Source organism: Microcaecilia unicolor, chromosome 13, assembly GCF_901765095.1.
Source record: "Microcaecilia unicolor chromosome 13, aMicUni1.1, whole genome shotgun sequence".
Lineage (NCBI taxonomy): Eukaryota > Metazoa > Chordata > Amphibia > Gymnophiona > Siphonopidae > Microcaecilia > Microcaecilia unicolor.
The window spans coordinates 43,314,457-43,331,294 of record NC_044043.1 but is presented as its reverse complement, the minus strand read 5'-3'; positions in this window follow the sequence as shown (position 1 = coordinate 43,331,294).

Genomic DNA, 16,838 nt, shown 5'->3' with positions numbered 1-16,838 from the left:
AGTTGTTCTGCCAACATTTTTCCCAAGACTTCATGCCCACCATCCTGGTGGACTGCAAGAGAGCCTTGGCCTTCTATGTGGAGCAGACTAAAACCCATAGACAGTCCACTCATCTTTTTGTTTCTTTTGACCCCAATAGGATGAAGGCTACCACCGGTAAATGCACTCTTTCCAGTTGGTTGGCAGATTGAATTTCCTCCACGCATACCCAGGCTGGGCTGATTCTATTGAGTCAAGTCATAGTTCACAACATCAGAGCCATGGCTGTGTCAGTAGTCCACCTGGAATCAGCCTCTATAGAGGATATTTGCAGAGCTGCAAAGTGGGCTTCTATCCACACATTCACATCCTATTATTGTCTTGAACAAAATTCCCAACATGACGGTTGGTTTAGTCAGACAGTTCTTCAGAATTTTTGGGGGGTCTAGAACCAACTCTACTCCTCTAGGTCCATTTGCTTTAATTTCAGGTTATTCTTTAAAAAAAAAAAAAAAACAACATATAAAAATTACTTATAGTCTTTTATCGTTTGTTAGGCCTTGCCTGTTGCAGGCTATTTCTCCCCTTTTTTTTTTCTTTTTGGACAGCCTGGTAGCTAGGGATTCCCATCAGTTAAAATACCACATCCTGTTTGACTTGGAGAAAGTGAAGATACTTGTAATAGATGCTCTCCAAGGACAGCAGGATGTTTATTGACTGCCCCGCCTACTTCCCCTTGGAATTGCATTCTATCAGCTATGATATTAGACTGACCTGGTCCCTGGGCCGTGATGCCAATGGGCAGGAAGATGCGTGTATGTGCAGCAAGCCGCTTCCAAAGGCTTCTAGAAAATTACAACACTGGGGAGTGTCGCCGCACTGGGGCTCCATCAGTGCCAACTCCATCACTCAGAATAAACATCTTGCTACCCTCAGATAATATCTGCTACAGGCGAGTAACTTCACTAAAATGTAATATAATATATAAGGAAAATTATATGGAAGCTTCTCTTTGAAAATTGGTTTGCAAGTACAACAAACTGCCTGGGTGAGATTGGTGATGGGTGGGAATACTAACTAGGGATGGGTGTGGAGGGTTTTCTTATAGCAGTGGGCTGCAGTAAATGCATGCAGACAGCACTGTGCACACCCATAACCCACCCATTCCCCACCCTTTTCATGTCCCCTGACACAGTAAGCAGTTTTTATGTTAATCAGTGTGCGGTGTCACAGCTTTGGGGTAACTGTTGCCACATGCTAATTTGTGTGGTAAACACGTTAGTAAACACGCCCTTAACTTTTCAATTACATAGTAAAACACTTTTTGACTTAAGTATATTTCATCAGTACAGTAGTCTCCTGGCTGCACAACCTGCCTCTTTCAACTTTCAGTCTAAGATCCACAAATCTAAATACAGTGCAATCCGCTTAAGTGCAAGGGGCTGGGACCAAAGAAATACATGCAGTTAACCGGAGCGTGCACTTAACCGTTGTGACCCAAAGAAGCTTGACATCTGATAAACATATGTACAGTACTGTTTATTATATGTACAGTATACAGTCTCCGTTAACTGACGTTAGGCTTACTTGAAGGAATCAGTCATAGTCCTCTGTACACTCTTGTGTATGTGAGTTCCATAAACTACGTCTGCCAGGCGGTAAAAACTGTCATAGCACTGACATCCAGTGGCCTCCAGATAGACCCACAAGGTGTTGAGACTCTCCAGCACTCTTGCAAAAATGGCAAGAGGTTGCTGAATTTCATCAGCATGTGCCTTGCTGCTCATTTCATCATCTGTTTCATCATCAGCCGTTGCCTGCGTGTAGGCGCATATCTCTACATCAGTGCTGTCGTCAGCTGTTTGTAGATCATAATCAACAGCTATGTAGTGTTGAAACTCCTCTTCAGTAACACCAGCTGGGATGTCAATAGCCTGTTCATCTGACGCGTTTGCAACAGCTGCATCTGTTTCGTCTCTCTCCACATCCTTAACAAAGCTTGCCCGCTTGTAGCAGTTCACAATGGCTGCCTGTGTAACATGATTCCAGGCTTCTTTCTGCATATGTAGGGAATCCAACAGTGATAGATTACGAGCCAGTTCAACAGCACGTTTATCCTTGCCAGTCTGGTCATCCAAAACGCTCATCAGATGACGTAGCACAAGAGCCCGATAATGTTGTTTGAAATTGGCTATTATGCCCTGATCCATAGGTTGGATCAGAGAGGTAGTGTTTGGTGGCAGGAAGACCACCTTGACGTTAGACAGCCTGACATCATCACTGTGTGCTGCACAATTATCACAAAGCAACCAAATCTGATGCTTTTGTTCCCGCATTCTAGTGTCTAACTTCTTTAGCCACTGCTTCCAAATTTCACCAGTTATCCATGAATTTGCGTTAGCCTTGTATGACACAGGAAGTTGCTTAACATTCTTGAAGCAACGGGGCTGTTTGCTCTTTCCAATGACGAGTGGTTCCAACTTCTCACTCCCATCCATATTGCAGCAAAGGAGGATCGTCAGTCGGTCCTTTGACATTTTACTTCCTGTAGTTTCGGCTTGTTTGAATGCAAGTGTTCCATCAGGAATCGCTTGCCAGTAGAGACCGTTTTCATCAGCACTGAAAATATCACAAGGTGCAAACTCGTTCAAGATGGTAGGAAGAACTGAAACAACCCAATTTTCAGCACCAAAGTCATCAGCGTCTTGTTTTTCACCATGCTGTTTCTTGAATTTTATGTTCTTCCTCTCCTTCCATCTTTCCAACCATCCAACAGTGGCTTTGAATTCAGTTAGTCCAAGACTTTCAGCTAGCTGGTTAGCTTTCCCCATAAGCAGTGGACCACTGACAGGAAACTGTCTGCTCCTGACTTGAGAAAACCACCGAAGAAGAGCATCTTCTACCTCCTCAGCTTTTCCTGCCCGTTTTCATTTCCATTGTGGATTTGTATTGTTTTGCCAGTCTTCCAGAAGCTGGTCTTTCTGCTTAAAGACACGTGAAATTTGACTGGGATTGACACCATATTCTTTAGCAATAGATGCTTGACTTTGTTTGTTTTCTAATTTTTTAAGAACTTCTATTCGTTCAGCCAGTATTAAAGTCTTACAGTTGCACGATGACGACGATGACTCCAGTCAGTGTACACTCTAACAACTTTCTTTTGCTTATTCTGCCTGTGGCAGTTAACCAATGAGATTTCAAATTTATTGCTCCTTTGTCACGTGCCAATCGGATTCCATATTCTGTGTGCGCTTATGCGGAGTCTTTCCTGCAGAGGAGCGGTCTTAAACCAATATATAAGCGAATTTGCACTTATCAGTGGTACGCTAAACCGAAGTTTGTCCATATAGAAATTGATGGCGCCAAAAACGGGACCAAAATACGGCATGCAGTTAAACAGAGCCTGCGCTTATCTGACGTGCACTTAAATTGAGTGCACTGTAATACGTGGCAGAAATCTATGTCAAATGCTAATCTATCAAAATGTAAGGGAGAATGAAATGAGCTCCTCTATTCTTATCAAGAAACACCAACTCAGTTACACTACGAGCTCAGTCTACATATACATTTTGCAGATAACAGTCCAGTGTCGTCACACAGGCTTGGATACTGCAAAATTCTGAGCTGTCTAGAAAGTTAAGCACCAGAGGAAGTCTCCATGGGACAAGGTCAAATATCATGGTCCCAGACCCCCTTTCGCTAAGACAACCCAAAAATTGATCTAAGAGCTTTCCTGGACTAGCTCAAAACTCCACCTACCTGCATCATCGTTCTATTCTATGACAACTGTAGACCATGTGCTATTATAACATGCTATAGTCTATGGGTGCATATGTTTACTTCATTCTTTTTCTTTTGTCTCCCCTAGATGGAGCTGTCTATGAGAGGCCTGAAGCAGTGCTCTCACTCCAGATGTTGTATGATTTGGTTATGTTCATTGTGACAACCATTATGAGATATGTGTAACATCACTGCTAATGTATGTAGCTTGCTGCTCGACCTAGCTAGGAAGATTCTGTCTACTTTTGTTTGTTTGCTGTGGCTGAATTGAAAATATAATTGATGAATATGAATGGTTTAAATCATCCCATTAAAGAAGGAAGACAGTGGATTAGCTGCATAAACAGGGGGCTGATGTCTGTGTCCTTCAAGAAACTCACTTGACTTTTAAAGATTATTTTGGATGAAAGGCCAAGTGAATATAGGGTTTCTATTTCTCTTCTAGTCCTCATAAGAAAGCAGAGTGGCCATTTTAATTCATAAATGGTCCCTCTTGTAGCTATATCCCAGTCCTCTGATGTGGAGGGCTGCTGGCTTTAATTACATACTAGGGTAGGAAATGGAATATTGCTATTGTGTAATCTGTACCCTCTGACTTTTTCCTCATCTGCATTTTTTCAGCAGATCACTACACATTTACCTCTGGATTCTATAAATGGCACTCAAATTTGGCCACCCACAATCGCATGTGATCCCTTGCTCTACACGCAAATAAATTAATGAGCCATTAACAATCAATAATTGGAAGTTAATCAATTATGAACATTAATTGGCTCTAATTTGGATTTATGTGTGGATCTGGCTGTGTGCGATTCTATAAAGATCCACACCCAAATCCTCTTGTGCACAACCCAAAAGGGAGCATGGCTATGGGAAGGGCATGGACTGGTCAGGAGCGTTCTAAAGAATTACATGCAGTATTATAGAATTTTGGGGCTGCACACCTCAGTTGTGTGCCAGGATTTACACCAGGTTTCAGTTGATATAAGTCCTTGTGCCCAAAGTTGGGCACCAGAATATACGCTAAGCACTATCCTGTAAAGAGTGCTCTGCCCAGAGTGCCCTTTATAGAATAGTGCTGAATGCAAATTTTTCTCAATGCTTACTTTTCAGTACCATTTACTAAATCTGATCCTTAATGTCTTTCGATCAAGGGCATAGCAGATTTTAATATGCCTATAGACCCCCTTCTGGGTTGCCAGCCTAAAATGACACATGTTCCAAGTAAGATCACCAAACTTTATGCACCTTATTTTCTTCAGAAGGTTTGGTTGACCCGTGGCACCTATGTAATCTCAATGGTAAAGATTATACTTATTGAAATGTACATCATCCTTTTAGTTGAATAGATTATTTTTTTAATTTCTAAAGGTCTCACCCTCATGCTACAAAATGTGTTTATTGATACTATCTTGGTTTCAGACTACGCTGGTGAAATGAATTAGCCCTTTATTTAGACTTCCTGCAGGCCCCCCCCCCCCCCCCCCCCCCCCCACATACACACAACCACGGTGCAATTTAACAATGCTCTTTTGCGGGAGGAGGATTTTAAACTTGCAGTACAATCTGCACTTCAGGAATATTGGCATTTTAATGAGCCAGAGTCCCCTCCCTAAGCATGTGAAATGGGATGCAATGAAAGTGACCTGGACTTGGCTCTTAATGGAGCAGCGGGGCTGCTGGAAAGCACCGCTTTTCATGACCCCTCCAATTCCTGATCCAACACCCCTATTATGACCCCCTGACCACTGTTCCCTCTAAGCTGAGTGGGAGTCCTCCAACTGCATTGCTTCCAATGGAGGGTGGTGCTTCAATATTGTATTTTCAATTGCTAGGGACAGACAGGTTCCCTGGAGTCCTGCAGAGCTTGCCTGTCCTACATGTGATAGTGAAACAGCACCACCCATTGGCAGGACTGTAGGTGGAGGACTCCTGTTCAGCTTAGAGGGAATACTGCCCCCGACCCCCAATACAACCCCCTATCATGACCCCCAACCCATGATCATACCTCCCTCTTAGAGAAGGACACAGGGTCCCCACGGACTCTGTCCCCATCCGTGCCCCATCCCCACAGGCTCTGTCCTCATCTGCAGAAGCCTTGAACACTTTTGATTTTATACATAAATCTTTTTATTAAAGTATAAATAGGAACAGAGGAGTCATGTGATGACCGATTAGCGAGCGGATTCTGCTTGGGGCAGGTCCTTGTCTCCTACTCATAAAACCCATCTTTTATAGAGGAAAACCAATTGGATTGTGATGGAACAGTTTCTCTTTGTGTGATTTGTGGGTGATGAGTGTAAAAATGAGGTGGCTGGTCTCAGATAATAGAAAGCTGACCTCGACCAAGATGGCGGAAGGCCCAAACCAGCCAATTCTTATTATATCGGATGAAGTGGCGAAACAGCTCATACAGTGTCACAGTAGTGATTGAGGACAAACTTTCGCAGTTTCAAACTACTGTGCAGGAACTGGACTGCTTGGCTACACAGGCCACTAAGATTGCTGATAATACACACCGCATTGAGGCATAGAAAATGGCCACCGATCAACTTTGAGAATAGCTGGCACAGATGCAACGGCGTAATGCTGAATTGTCAGATTGCATTGATGAGCAACAGAATCATAGTCGGAGGAATAACTTTCTGTGCCAGATAAGGACCTTATGGCTTTGAGTGAGCAGGAACTGCCTGTGAGCCTGGGCCTGGTCGGTGAAGGTGGTCATATTGTGGTGGAGCGAGCTCACAGATTGGGACAGCATGTGGCTCAGGTTAACAGGCCTAGGCCAGTAATTTTTCAGGTCTTGAACTACGCTAACAAGATGGCAATTCTACAAGCCTATCATGCTTAGAAGAGCCTTGAACTGCGCAGCTCTAAGGTATTGCTGTTTGAGTACTTCTCTAAGACAGCTTCAGTTCAGGGGAGAGAGTTTGCCCCTTCTTGTTCCCAACACTTTAACTCTGGTGTGTGGCTCGCACTGCGTATCCCGCTTGAGTCTGAGTGTTCCATCAAGGCATTGTGAAGTTTTATTCCACTGTGGCTGACTTGAGATATTTTCTTAGCACTTTGGACCGACTTGAAGACCCTGCGTGAGCAGTTTCCTGTTTCTCCCTGTTGGGGGTGAACTGTGAAACTTGTTGCTGGGTTGCCGTCTCCTTTTGGAGCCCCTTTGGAGGGGACTTTGTTGTACTGATACAGTACTAACCCTTGGACCTGGACATTGTGAGCCCTCTTTCATCTGATACCATTGTTGCGCTCTTAGTGCAAGTTGTGTGGAACCTGGCTGGCTCCTAACGTTGGGCTTTGTTTCACCTGATTTGGTTCTTTGAGTTGTTTTTTTAATTTCCTGTTTTCTATGTGTGAAAGAGTGGGAGGGGGGAGCTGCCTGGGCCATAGGTTTATGGAGGAGGCTCTGGGAATTTGTTGCTTATGGGGACAAAGGGAGGGGGAGGAAGGGTGGGGGATGGATATGGCTGTGGAAATGGGGAATGGTGTGTGAATATGGGATAACTGGTATGGTGTGATTGGAGTGTAGGTAGTTGATGTATTGGGAGTGGGGGTAGGGGTAGTGGTGAGTGAGATATTGGGGATCTGTTACTGTGACTTGGTGCTGGTGGTGGGACGGTTTGAGCTGGGGCCCTCCTATTGGCTTTTCTTTTTTCCTATTTGGGTAGTACGGTATATTGACCTGTTGTTATGAGCTGTTTGAAAGTTTTATATTTGAATGTAGATGGGATCCATTCTCCTGTCAAACAAACTAAAATACTCAAACTCCTTATAAAAATTAGGTGGAGGTTTGTACTCCAGAGAGTTCAAGCATTCTACTAGGCTAATTGGAAAGAAAACAGCAAGATATTGAACATTACCTGCATCGTATTGGGTTTAGCTTTACATCAGCACACATCCTATCAAAGACTTCTGAGAAATGCCCTCGTGGGCCAAAACATGACTCATGTCGAGTCCTGGATGTTTAATAAAGGTGTTAGTTTGGACATCATCTGCTGCTCTTTCTTTTGTCACCCTTGTTGTGACTGTTTAGTTTGGAGATTGCTTTTCTCCAGGAAACCTACCTATCTGATTTAGAACACCAAAAGATGGGTAGAGAATGGGTAAGGAAGGTTTGGGCCTCTGCCTTTAATGGAAAGCAGTGTGTGTGGGGGGGCTATCTTATTATGGAAGGGAGTTGATTTTGTGACCCATAAAGTCTTGCTGGATGTTCAGGGGCGATATGTAGTAGTGGCAGGGGAGGTTACAGGGGTTAAATTGTTGTTGGCTAATATCTACACTTCTAATGTGTATGATCATGCTTTCCTTTCTAAGTTGTTGGGGCTCATTTATCAGTTTGAGGGTTATTTTTTGTTGCTGGGTGGGGACTTCAACTTAGTGGTGAACCTCTTAGTGAATTGCCAACCATCTCGTCCACCTTTTTCTGCCCATTTTAGTAGAGGAGTCAATTTTACACTTTCACACCTGAACCTCTTGGATGTTGGGGGGGGGGGGGGCAGGGGGGCAAGATTCCCCAGACCCAGCCTCCAATGAGGCCCCGACACCAATGATCAAAAGAGACTGCTCTGCCGGCCACAGATCCTTCTTTCTGCCATGTCCTGCCTATGCAGAAACAGGAAGTTACCTCACAGGAGGCAGGACACAGCAGGAAGAAGGACCTGTATCCATCAGAGAACTTTCTCTAATTCGCTGCAGTGGGGAGGAGCAGCGGCGGTGGCAGTGAGGGGAGCAGCAGTGGCAGTGGTGCAGCAGCAGGGCCCTGAAGGTTGTTTCCCCGGGCCCAGCTTTGTCTCTTGGCGGCCCTGGTTAGGAGGATCATTCTTGGGTGCCCACCACAAAAAAATGCATTGTTATGTGTGCCATTTTTACATTGCATAAATGTATCTTGCAATATTGGACCCATGAACTGCCCCCAATTTATGAACACTAGCAGCTTATAAGGTGGCCAAATTTGAACTCTGATACCTATCTCATCATGGCGAGCTGTCTATAGTGTACAAGAGGTTGTTGTGGAACAAACTATTGTCCCTTACATCATCTGGTGTACAGGATCCTGATGACAATGATTCCTGAGGTGTTTTATAGTCAAGATTTATAAGGCCCTGTGTGGCATATTGCTCTACATTTGTGCACCCTTTATTTATTTATTTATTTATTTTTCTTCCCTTAGGTTTCTCTCACCTGAGGGGGGGTTAGTGTGGGAGAAGGAGGTGTGTGTGTGGTGCATGTGTGTGTGTGTTTGGGGGGGTTATATGTGTTTGGTTTCTTGGGGATAAAAAAGGGGATAAAATTGAATGGCAAGAGGCCTAGGCCTAGTCTGTCTCTCAGATAAGAAACAACCGAGTGGGAGCCGAGTTTTGAGTTTTACTTTATACTCTGGAGTTTTGCTGTTTTGCTTGTGCTTGTTACTTCTAACATTTTTCTGTCTACTGTTTGGCCTTTTGCTGTTGGTATAAATAAAGTTTAAAAAAAAGTATAACAAGGAACAATATTATGTGCAAGTATTGTTTAAAAATCACAAATAGAAAGCAATAGTAATGAGCAACTATAATAACCCCCTCCCACCTTCTACCCTTCCAATTCCAAAAATAGCTGACTTCTACTTCCCCAAGGAATCCTAATCCACCCTGTTAAAATGTTCATGAGTACAAAATAAAACCTGCTCTGCTCTGTACGCCCGTGGGGGAGAAATATGCCCTACGAGCAGTATGATTTTTTATGGTTTAACGGTTTTTATTCAGGATCAAAATAACCATACAGCAAACGGCTAAGCAACAGTTCTAAACAGAGTCATCAATCTATTACATTATAATAATAAGCAAACAAAGGGCCAGATGCATCAACCAAACGTTAAAAAATCTCAAATGTTAAAGTCCCTAATGAATTTTAAAAAAGGAAGGATGCACCAAAAAAAAAGTCGCACATGTTCGGTGTGGTACTGTAAAGTACAATGCATCAAACCTGTGTAATCCCCGTCGGTAATCGGCCCCTAACGCATGCGCAGAGCAGCCAAGCATTATGCTGGCTGCTCTGCGCATGCCACAAATGTCAAAACTACCAAAAAAAAAAAACCAGGTTGAATGGATCGGGAGGGGGCAAAGGCGCTCATCAGGAGTGTCCTTCACAGACGGCCTTGCCCCCGTCCTGCCCGAGTTTGCCGCTACTCCCCGCCCGCTTCAAAACCAAAATAAAAATCAAACTAACTTTTAAGGCTGCCCCAGCCCCCCTCCATTCCTGTCTCTTTCCCAGCCCCGCCTCCCGAATCCTCCGCCCCCGTGCCCCACCCCCTCTGCCCCCTCCTGGGGTCGTCGCCGCCATTCCCCCCCTCCACCGGGCCCCCCTCCTACCGGGCCCATGCAGCGCGTCTGCCTCTGTGTGAAGGCGCTGCACGGGCAAGAAGAACAGCTCAGCTGATGCCTTTGCCCAGTCTTCTCGTTCGCGTCTCTCTCCTCCTGGGCCCGCCCCCCATCTGACGCCCAGGGGGAGAGAGACCTGAACGAGAAGACTGGGCGAAGGCATCAGCTGAGCTGTTCTTCGAGGCAAATGGCCTTTTAGTGAGCACTCATGTGGACAAAACTCGTCTTAGTCTGTATTGCATTCTGGACATTACATTGGGTTGAGAGATACTGTTTTTCTTTCTTTTTTAATTAGAGGATGCATTAACTTTTAGTATAGGTAAGAGGATCAGAGAAACACTTCATTCAGCTGTCTCAAAAAACTGAGACTTACCAATGGACCAGGATATATTGACTGTCTATCGATCACACAGAAGCAGCTCCGTTTAAACCAAGATCTATGCTGCCCGTTGAAGAGATTTGAAAAGATTGCAGTAGGTCATATCCTAAGAGGAGGACTGCAAACATTGTATGGAACAAATTTTCCAGGGCGACTGAAAGAATGTGAAACTTGACAAAGATCTGGTTAAGTTCCTGGATACAGTGTGCGAGTGCTATTCATTGTGATGCAGCAAGTAAAGAGAATGTTGAGGAGCCGCTTTGGAAACAAAGCAATGGAGTTTGCCACACATCTCCTGGCTCTTTGTCATCCATTGTATTCTTACCTTCATGCTTCAGATACTTCATAGTTCTTGGTCTACTGACCTCAGGTCAGGACAAAGGTTTGGACAAGTCATTTAAACCTCCATTGCCTAAGACAAAACTTAGATTGTAAGCCCTCTGGGGGCAGAAAAATACCTACTGCATCTGAATATAACTCATCTTGAGCCACAACTGAAAAAGATATGAACTAAGGGCTAGTTGCACTAAACTTTAACGACCCTTTTACAACCCTTTAACTAACAAGTTTTAAACTGAGACATGCATTAAAGGCCTTTTTCCGAAGACGACAGCAGCTAACGAAAACGGAATGCAGATGAGCAAATTGTTTAGAAACCCTACTGGAATGAGATGCACTAAAGTTTTCCGCTTGCCCTAACGCAGGAAAACTCCAGGAAAGCTAACGAGAAAAAGTAAAACGTAAAAAAAAAAAATTGCGGGGGGACAAAAACGCTCATCAGGAGCGTCTTTAAATGTAAAAACAAAAAAAAAATCGGGAGAGGGTAAAAACGCTCACCAGGAGTGTCTTTAAATGTAAAAACAAAAACAAAAAAAAATCGGGAGAGTAAAAACGCTCACCAGGAGCGTCTTTTACTGATGTCCTTGCCCCCCCCCCCGAGGTCGCCGCTGCTCCCCGCTCCCCCCTGCATCAAAAACACAAGTTGAGGCAGCCCGGCCCCCCTCCTCCCTTCCTTCCTTGACAGCTTCCGCCATCCTCCGCCCCCATGCCCCGCCGCCCCCCATGAGGTCGTCACCGCCGCTCCCCCCTCCACTGCCCCCCCCTCCGTCTTACCAGGCCCATGCAGTGCCTCTCACCTCTGTGTGAAGGCGCTGCACGGGCAAGAACAGCTGATCGGCGATCAGTGATGCCTCCTCCGACGTCCCTCCGTTCTTCCTGGGCCCGCCCTCCTTTGACGTAAGTAACCTACGGGGGGGGGGGGGCCGGTGGAGGGCTGGAGCGGTGGCGACGACCTCAGGGGAGGGCGGCGGGGCACGGGGGTAGAGGATGGTGGGAGCTGTCAAGGGAGGGAGGGAGGGAGGAAGGCCGGGCTGCCTTAACTTGTGATTTTGATGCGGGGGGAGCGGGGAGCAGCAGCGACCTTGGGCGGGGGGGGGGGGGAAGCGAGGCAGTAAAAGACGCTCCTGACGAGCGGGGAGCAGCGGCAACCTCAGGCGGGCGGGTGGGGAATGACGTTGGTAAAAGACATTTTGGGTTTTTTTTTACGTTTTTTGGCATGTGCAGAGCAGCCAGCATAACGCTTGGCTGCTCTGCACATGCTTTACGGGCAGATTAACGACGGGGATTACACTTCATTAATGCATTCGACTTTAGAATACCGCAGCGAACATGTGCGACTTGTTTTTTTAGTGCATTCTTCGTTTTTTCAACTTCGGTAAGGACAATGCCAGGTAAGGACAATGCCAGGTAAGGACAATGCCAGGTCATGTCCATGCTCCACCACTGAATTTCTGGGTATATGGGAGCAGCAAAAACATATCTGGCTACATGTGATATTCAGCTCTTAACCAGCTATGATGAACCGCATAAAGATAGGATTGATTTTTTTACGTTTCTATTTAAACGGTTACCTTGGCAGGTTAAGTGCTGAATATCACAACCGCCCAAGTGCTGACTCCTCCCCCAGAATCCCTAAAATAGAGTTTTGGCTTGGGCATTAACCAGACATTTTCAGTGACACTGTTCAGATAAGTGCTGCTGAATATAACTGATTAGACCCGGACAGGTGATTTAAATGGGCAGGAGTTTCTCACATTGTTATTTGGGTAACAGCACTAAATATTGTTGCTAACCTCATAATCTCCAGCTTCATCCTCAGACTGCCCTGGCACTACCTGAATAAGAGAAATATTCAGTAACACTAAACAGCTGACTATCCATCTTACTTTCATTGACATTGATCTGGATAGGAGCTGCTCCTATAGTACTTGGATAAACGCCTTTGAATGATTAAGGGGATGGAACTTCTCTCCTATGAGGAAAGGCTTAAGGGGTTAGGGATTTTCAGCTTGGAGAAGAGACAGCTAAGGGGGGATATCATAGAGGTGTACAAAATCCTGAGTGGAGTAGAACGGGTAAAGATGAATCGATTGTTTACTCTTTCAAAAAGTACAAAGACTAGGGGGAAGGGGAAATGAGATTTGATATACTGCCTTTCTGTGGTTTTTGCAACTACATTCAAAGTGGTTTACATTGTATATACAGGTACTTATTTGTACCTGGGGCAATGGAGGGTTAAGTGACTTGCCCAGAGTCACAAGGAATTGGAGTGGGAATCGAACCCAGTTCCCCAGGATCAAAGACTGCTGCACTAACCACTAGGGGAAACTCCATGAAGTTACATGGTAATACTTTTAAAACAAATAGGAGAAAATATATTTCATTCAGTGAATAAACAGTTAAGCTCTGAAACTCTTTGCTGGAGCAAGTGGTAAAAGCAGTTAGTGTACATGGGTTTAAAAAAAGGGCTGGACAAGTTCCTGGAGAAAATGTTTGCTATTAAGATAGACATGGTGAAAGTCATTACTTATCCCATGGAATCTTGCTACTTTTGGGGATTCTGCCAGGTACTGTGGAAGCAGGATACTGGAATAGATGGACCATTGGTCTGACCCAGTAGGAAATGAAACATGCAAATAAATTAGTTACATAGAGGCATATTTTCAAGGTTCTTAGACTTACAAACTTACATAGTAGCCTATGAAACTTAGTAAGTCTAAGTGCTTTGAAAATGAGCCCCATAGTAACATTGTAAATGATGGCAGGTAAAGACCTGGGCAGTCCATCCAGTCTGCTCAAAAAGATAAACTCATAGCATAAGGTATGATGTATACTTGATCTTGATTTGTCCTTGCCATTTTCAGGGCACAGACTGTAGAAGTCTGCCCAACACTGGCCTTGTTCTCCAATCAATAACTAGCTTTGCACACGCATCTGTGCGTGCAATTCTCTGAAGAATGACCTTTTTGTATTTACTGTTTTTTATGGGAGTATTTCTGTACAGGTTGCCAAGTCTTAGGTGCCCAAAATATGTACACGTGTGAATTCTATAATGGCAATTAAGTGCATAATTGCCGTTAAAGAATACTAGTGAAAATGTGCATTTACACATTTAAGGATGCCAAAACCTGGTGTAAATGATCATGCCAAAATTGTGTCAATTATGCACAGAACTGACAGTATTGTATAACCTTAGCACCTGACCAACCCATGCCCCCCCCCCCACATTCACATCCGTGTTAAACAAACTATGTGTTAAGATACTAATAGGCAGACGCTCAAAAATCAAGTGCCAGAAAAATACATTGGATCAGCATGGGACAGGAACTCCCTAATGCTCAATGCTAATGAGATGCAAATTTATGCGCTCATAGCATTGAGCATTAGGGAGTTTGTTGGGAGGGTAGTGTCTGACACATGCGCTGAAGAGTTGTGAATCAAGCAGAGCTCTTAAGCACACATCCAGAATGCCAGAAGGGAAGAAGGAAAGGAGGAAGAAGAGGGGTGGGTTGCCCATCTCTGGACTTTGGCAGTGCGGTGCTGCCCAATTACCGCCGGGTTAGCGCCGCCCTAAAAAATACAAGCTGATTTTCCTAGTATGGAAAATGGTGCACACTGGAGATGGAACTACCATCGGTGCCTGCGATGGGCCAGCGGTAGCTCCAGATTAGAGTGTGGCACAAAACACTTCAAAGCAATGGCGTGCTACTTAGCTTTTAAGTCTTGAAGCTACTCGCCGGTTGGCAAAAACAGACTGCAGTAGATGGAAGCGTATTAGCGCTGGATGCCACGGGTTCAATCTTTCTTTAGGGACGCAGGTGAAGACAAACTCTTGTACAGAACGTCACCAACCTAAAGCTGCTCTTCCACTGTAAGTCATTTTATGGGCTCCAGGCAACAACGTGCTTCCTGCAGGATGATGTCACTACAGAAAACTTTATGAACAAACTCACAAACATCAATCAGATGAAACTCAAAGTAAATAGACTAAACATGATCCTGCAAATAAACTACACATGTGGTTTCACTATTTCCACCTGAAGTTTTTGCCCAGTGAATGAAGTGTAAATTTTTACCCTATTAGCGGTTGTTTATTATGACCTCCTCATGGGTGTATTACTAATCTGAGGTCATTACTCCTACATTTTATGTATGTCTTCTTTTCCTGGTTATTTTGTGAATCCATGAATATGGGGACAGAACAGGAGGTGAGGGGGAAGTCCCCCCCTCCCAGCTACTAATCTGAACTCCTACTCTTTAATCCCCAAACAAAGCAAAAGATCTTATGATATTGGACATGAGAAGGAATCTTGTTTGTAACCTTTGCCCATTTGGAGAAGCGGAACCATCTGTGATGGTAGGATTTCCTTCTTGTGCGCCTTCTGGGGACTAGTAAAATTTCTTTTATTTCCTCCAAGACAGGAAGATCAACTATATCCCATTCAACATCCAAACAGTGAGGGACAGACTCTTCAGACAGTAGACATCGTTGCTGTGGCAGCAGTGAAGGATGTTGTCTGAGGGATATCAGTTGGTTTCATTGCTAGAGCAAGTAGTCGGACCTGGGTCACTGCAGAGTGACTAAGATAAACTGGGTTTTTGTCTCTACATATTTTGTAAAGAACTCTTGTAATCAAAAGGAATGGAGGGGAGCCATAAAGGAGTCCTTGGCTCCATGAAATTGAAAAGGAATCATGAGCAATCTGTATGGACTTGGGTGAAGGCAAAAAGCGCACATTTTGCATTTTCTGCAGAAACAGTCTATTTTTAGAGTGCCCCAGCATTCAAATAGATAAGAGGTTTTCAACCCAGTCTTGAAAACGTTGACTAGCTAGGTGTGCCCTGAGAGCTGGGTTGAAAACCTCTGAAATACATGCTGTATGAACCCCTATTCCTTGCCTGATATATACTGCCCATTCAGAACACTTAGATCATTACAACAAAACCGACTCATCATTCTCTTTTTCCGAGAAATCGTTTTTGATACCACAAGATGATCCATCTTTTCAGTTCCGGGCGGGGTCCGGAACTCTGGAATCTTGTTACCACAACTCAGACTTCAAACACCCCAACAGTGTCATCCCTCTTTCTCTCCCCATCCTTCCTTCCATCCAGCATCTTCCCTCTTTCTGCCCCCTCCTTCTAGCATTTTTCCTCTTTCTCTCCCTTCTTTACTACTACTACTTCATCCAGCATTTCTCTTTCTCTCTCCATCTGACCAGCCAGGGTCTCCCCCTTATTCTCCTTCCTTCTCCCCAGCAGCAGCTTGTGTCTCCCCTGCTGTTTTCCATGTCCCCTCTTTCCACTCATCTCTCTCTCTCCGTACCCCTCTTCCATCCAGTGTCCCCCACTCTTCTTTTTCTCTCCTTTGCTCTCTCCATTTATCACCTTCTGCAGCCCTCTCGACACCCATTCCATCCAGTACCCCGTGTTTCCTGGCTGCCACTGCTTCTCCTGATGTTGCAGCAGTGGCCCTGGCAAAATAAGAAAAACAAGTGCGGGGCCACAGCAGCCTTCAGGCATGCGCTGTCGGCTCTGCTGTCCTCTGCCCCCCCGCTGACGTCAATTTTCTGTTCCAGGGGCAGAGGACCAGCAGAGCCAACAGCGCATGCCTGAAGGCTGCTGCAGCCCCGCACTTTTTCTTGTTTTGATGTGGCTGCTCATCAAGAGCCAAGCAGCACCAGCGGATTGTCGCAGTGTGTCTCAGTGGGACACACCGCTTTGGCAAAGATAACCTGCTGAATGCGGGAGACTTAGCAGTCTGTGTGTATGTGAACATATGGGTGTCGCTAGCGTTTAACACTGACTAATTTTAGGCACATGCTAAAAATGATAGCGCATCATAGTAAACAGGGCCCAAAATGTTAATCCCAAGAAAAGAAATTCACTACACATGACCAGTTAAAGAGAAAATTTCCCCATGTAAACAAAAAAAAGCAAAGTTTATGCATTCTTTTATTTTGTTCTTATGCTTTGTATTTTAAATGCTCAGAGCGGCT